Source organism: Nicotiana sylvestris, chromosome 8, assembly GCF_000393655.2.
Source record: "Nicotiana sylvestris chromosome 8, ASM39365v2, whole genome shotgun sequence".
In the NCBI taxonomy this organism is placed as follows: domain Eukaryota; kingdom Viridiplantae; phylum Streptophyta; class Magnoliopsida; order Solanales; family Solanaceae; genus Nicotiana; species Nicotiana sylvestris.
This window is the reverse complement of record NC_091064.1, coordinates 41,634,413-41,640,412: the sequence shown is the minus strand read 5'-3', so window position 1 is coordinate 41,640,412 and position 6,000 is coordinate 41,634,413.

Genomic DNA, 6,000 nt, shown 5'->3' with positions numbered 1-6,000 from the left:
ACACATAAGGGAATACATTAATCAAAAAGGAAAGGGGAGACATAACAATATGCTGATAATGTAACTTAACTACAAGTTTCACAACAGAACCACAAGTAGAAGCAGACTAGAAATAATAGAAACTGAAACAATAAGAGAAGCATGTTGTTGTTGAGGCTTTAAATTAAAACTAGGACATACCAGTGAAGAGAGAAGTAAGCAGAATGAAAGAACAAGAGAGCACAGATGATTAGCCTTGGCTTGAAGCCAACTAATAGCAGCAAATAGCAAAAGAGATAGAAGAGACCAGAGATTTTTAGTAAGAGAGGTAGTTTTGAAAACCAAGTGTCTCCCTGTTAATGAAAGACTTAGGGTATTTATAATTTTGAAAATAAGCAGAAAATAAGGTAACAAGTAAAGATTTGACATAATTATGGAAATAATCACAATTAGAATCCAATTAATACAAGTACTCCCATTTAATCAAAGAATCACAGCTTAATCGGATACCAACAGGGATAACTAAGGAAAGAAAATTAATTGAGAAAGATTGATTTTTACCATATAAGGGGTAGTAAAAGTATAGAGCATATGATTGGGTCTAAGTACAGAATATACCAATTAAGGAAAGGATTCAGTAAGAATGAAGTATCACAGCAACAAAGGAAATGGAATCAGTTAATTTAAACAGACGAGTTGAATTGTAGTGTTTTGAAAGGAAATCTTGCTTTAAATCATTTTGGCACATTATATTATTTTCCAAAAATTACCTATTATTTATTGTAAATTAAAATAGGGAAAGTGGCTATTTAAATAATAGCCAAATTTGGCTTTCAATTTTAGCCCAAATCGAACGCAATCCCTAGCCCAATTTCCTATTAAATAACCCAACCCAAACCCTATAAACCCTTACCCAAACCCAGAACCCACCTACCTGGGTGAATCCCGACCGTTGATCTCCCAGATCAACGGTCCACACATACCCTTTCCTTTTTAATTCCTAAACGACCCCCTAACCCTACTCATTTCCAAACCCCCGCCGCCTTCAGATGCTCTTGTCTCTCTTCTCTCTCAACCTAACCATAATCATTCTTCAACCACCTTCTCCTTCTCCGGTCATCTCCGGCGACTACCTTTCAACCCCAAGCCTCCAATGGTCACTCCACCACTTTGCTCATCATCTCAAAGGCCTTCAAGGGTCTTGGGCCATGCCGATTTGGATCTAGGGTTTCTGTTTCTGTTATTCATGGCTTCTCCGGTGTGATTTTGGGCAAAATCACACCTTATATGTTATGATAGGTGAAGTTTACAACAGGTTCTTTCGTTTCTATCTGGGTTTCCTTTGAAAACCTAACTCTTGTCTGAATCTCTCAGATCTATGCTATTTTTATGCTTTAAGTCTGTTTCTTCCTATGTTTTGCACTATTCTCAAACTTCTTCTGAAAGACCCTCAACTTTAAACCATTTTACTTTCTTTAAGAATTAGGGTTTCTCGGAGTTTCTTCTACACTTGTTTTAACCGATTTTTCTTTATGATTAAACCTCTTTCCTTGCTTATTTTGACTGATCTTATGTTCCTACTGCATTTTAACTCGACTCTATTAAAAAGCCCTAATTTTTCTAGATCTTCTTTGCTTTGGTTCTGTGTGTTAGCATGACTACCTGATTTTGTTAAGTTTCTGTTGGTTACCATGATTCAAATGGATTTTCTACTGAGTCTTTAGCCTACTATGTCACTTCTGTATGATTGTATTCATCTCTTGCTTCTTTCTGTCGATATGGCTGACCTTGCATGTTGCTACGCTTGTTTGTTCCCCTCTATTTATATGTTGAAGTACAGACTCATGACTCCTTATTGATTGATTCTATTTTTTTAATTTATGGTTTGATTGCATAGTTAACATTTTTAAAAATATAGGGACCAATTTTACGCATATAAAATATAATTATACCTTAAAATGGGCTAACATTGTAATTATATGCAATTTAGCTTAAAATACTAAATATAATTATAAGAATGCATAAAAATTATATTAACCATATTTTGACATAAGTATAGAAATCAAATAAATAAATTATTATAAAGATAATTTTAAAAATAATTATTGGGGTTTTTATGAATAAAAATGGGTGGAAATAAATCAATTTAAACCCTTAAAATTATGGAAAAAATTATAAAAACCATGTGCATGCATATATATGCTATTTTGAAGGTATTTATGCATATTTAAAATATATAGAAAAAAATTAGGTATCAATAGCCGCCCCTCTTTACCCGGGAAGGATGAAAGAGTTTTCAGGTAAAGAAATGATGGCCAATTTTGACCATATGGGATGTTTCAAAAGACAGAGGCCGAACTCCGGTTTTCGAGTTTCCTACATATCTTTGGTTTTACAGGAATCAGGTCATGTGTAGTTCTGGATTCACCTGCGGAGTATGCCGATAAAATTATTGTAAGAACGGACACAAGATGTGGAAGCAGCTATGATGAACAGTTAAGGCTCAGGACGGTTGGAGTAAACTGGAGCGAGATTGCTCCTACTAGGATAGCGGTTGCTTATTGGTTACCTGCAAATCAAAGATGCTACAACCATATTGGCGAAAATTTAAACGTGATGCAAATTCTCTTTGGACCATGAAGGTTGTCTTTGGATGATTAAAGATGACATCCTTGGAACATGCCGTCCTGGGCCATGAATTATTTAATGAGGGATTCACAGGACATGAAATGATTTTTCGGGCCATGAAAATGGTGCCTCCGAACCATGACGCCTTTGAATAAAGATATGCAAATTTGAGAGATCCTCAGGCCATGGCATGGTGTCTTCCGGTTATGAGGATGGTGCCTTTAGACTATGACGCCTTTGTACATATTGGCGATGTTTCAACCCATGAGATGCAATAGCATGATGTAATAAGACAAGGTTTAGTCTTGCAAAGTAGAGAGTAGAGCTTAGCCTGATTGAAAAGCAGGTAGATAGTAGTAGAAAATAGAGCAATATTGGTGCAAATGGGGACAGTGCTTAGTCCCATGCAAGTGGGGAGGCAAGGATTAGCCTTATGCAAATAGGGAGTCAAGGATTAGCCTTATGCAAATGGGGAGGCAAGGATTAACCTCATGCAAATGTGTAGTCAGGGCTTAAACTCATGCAGGTATGGAGGCAAGGATCAGCCTCATGCAAATATGGAGTCAGGGCTTAGACTCATGCAGATATGGAGTCAGGGCTTAGACTCATGCAGGTGTGGAGGCAAGGATCAGCCTCATGCAAATATGGAGTCAGGGCTTAGACTCATGCAGAGAGAAGGCATTGCTTAGCCTTATGCAAATATGGAGTCCGAGATTAGACTCATGCAAATATGAAGTCAGGGCTTAGACTCATGCAGGTATGGAGGCAAGGATCAGCCTCATGCAAATGTGGTTTCATAGATTAGACTCACGCAAAGAGAAGGCAGCGCTTAGCCTTATGAAAAATGGAGGCAAGGCTTAGCCTCATGCAAGATTCGGGACAGGGCTTAGTCCCATGCAAATGTAAGGCAAAGCTTAGCCTTATGCAAATATGGAGTCAGGGCTTAGACTCATGCAAGATTGGAGACATGGCTTAGTCTCATGCAAATGTGGAGTCAGAGATTAGACTCATGCAAAGAGAAGACAGTGCTTAGCCTTATGCAAATGTGGAGTCAGAGATTAGACCAATGCAAATATGGAGTCAAGGATTAGACTCATGTAAATGTAGAGTTAGAGATTAGACTCGTGCAAAGAGAAAATAGCAGATAAGGGTAGAGTATATCTTAGTTAGGATATGTTCAGCGTCTAACGGCCGGAGGGATGGTGAATTTGCTTTGTGTGTGAATGCTATCGTCAAATATGCCTACTTTTAAAGAAAAATCGTAAGTTTCATGAGGGGAGGTTGGTTCCTGCTTCGTCTGCCGGCCTTGCTTTGCTCCACTCTCGAAGCCCCCCTTTCGAGTTCCCCTAGGTAGCACCTGACTGTTATGAAAACATAGAGTTCTCAAAAAATATGTATTTATTGATAAAATAGGATTGTTTTGGAAGCGTATTGATATATCAAGTAACTTTTGATGAACTAGTGACTGTGACACATTTCAAAGGCATTAAAGCTCTCTTACGTTGGAATTTTGAGGGTCCTCCTCAAAATTCTGCCCCAGTTTGGCAGATGATTTTTAACCGTTTACGGATGGAGGACCTTGCTGAATCTTCTTCGGATTCAAAATTCTGCCCTAGTTCTTGACTGACGAGTGACTTCCTGACATGTGATGGCGCTGGTTGGACTTGTCCGGGAATTTTGAGGACCCTCCTCAAAATTCTTCCCCAGTTTCTGATTCTGGTGGAATAAAAATTTTACTATGATATGACCGAACCCATAAGGCTGCCTATATATCCCCTCTTAAATAGGAATTAAGTCAAGCGTAGTTCAATTACATTAGAAAAGAAAATGTGAAATAATCTTGGCATAGTATCTCTTGACTGCGTCTAAATTGATTTGTTTTGGCCAGATCTCTCTATCCATCTCTGCAAGTATGAGTGCTCCTCCTGTTAGTACTTTGTGAACCATATACAAACCTTGCCAGTTGCAAGAGAATTTCTCTTTGGCTTCATCTTGGTGTGGGAAAATCTTCTTCAATACCAGCTGCCCTGGTGCGAATTGTCTTGGTTTGACCCTTTTGTTGAAGGCTCTGGTCATTCTGTTCTGATACAGTTGGCCGTGACATACTGCGTTCATTCTCTTTCCATCGATAAGGGCCAATTGCTTAGAGTGGCTCCTTATCGATTCTACATCGTTGAGCTCAACTTCTTGTATGACTCTTAAAGAAGGAATCTCTACCATGGCTAGGATGACATTCTCAGTACCATAAACCAGCATGTAGGGGGTTGCCCTGGTTGATGTGCAAATTGTGGTGCGGTACCGTAACAGAGCAAAGGGTTACTTCTCATGCCACTGCTTGTGATTCTCTACCATTTTCCTTAGTATCTTCTTAATGTTCTTGTTGGCGGCTTCTATGGCTCCATTCATCTGAGGTCTGTAGGCGGTGGAATTCTTGTGCTTGATTTTGAAGCTTTCACATATAGCTTTTATCAGATCACTATTGAGGTTGGCGACATTGTCAGTAATAATGGACTCAGGAACTCTGAATCGGCAGATAATACAATCCTTGACAAAACCTGCGACGACTTTCTTGGTTACTGTCTGCTTGGTAATTTCCTCCCTGATCTTCAAACTCATGTCTAGTTTGAATTTTCACAGTTTATGCTTGATTGGCAGGCACATGGGATTGGTAGGCAACTTGTGAGCTACTATAGATGTGCTCAAACCAGTCATATCATCATACGACCATGCGAAGATATCCTCATATTTTCTTAGAAAATGGATGTACTCTTCCTTTTCTGTTGGTGACAAATGAATGTTGATGAGGGTCTCTTTGACGGTCTCGGCGTTTCCCAAATTTATTGCTTCTATTTCGTCCAAGTTGGATTTAGGCTTGTTCTCAAAATTCTCAACTTCCCTGACAATTTCCTCGAGTATCTCATCTTCTTCCTCTAAGTCACTATTCTCATGTTGCATTGCCTTATTACATGTCACAGTCACTGGTTCATCGAGAAAAGTAAAAAATCACACTGTACAAGGGAAAAGTATAAAAATAGTAATGAATAATGATAAAGGACAAATGCATTTGATTAAAACTTAGAAAATTGTTCAAACCATGCTTGGCTAGGTGGATCGAGCATTTATTTTGAAACAAAGAAATCTTAAATTAAAATTGTTGGAAATTTAAAATGCCTACTATAAATTCTGCCAAACTACCTAGGGACTCGGCGGGCTTGGGATGGTGTGGCGGTCCAGTTTCTGAGAACTGCTCCCTTTGCCATAGTCTGAATGGAGAGGCCTTCTTCCTCCTCCTCCTCAATTATGGCACTGCAGTCCATATCCTCATCTTCCAAGAATAGGTCTTTCAGCCCAGCTAGTGCTTCTTCTTCACCTGTTCCCCATATTGTGTCCGCC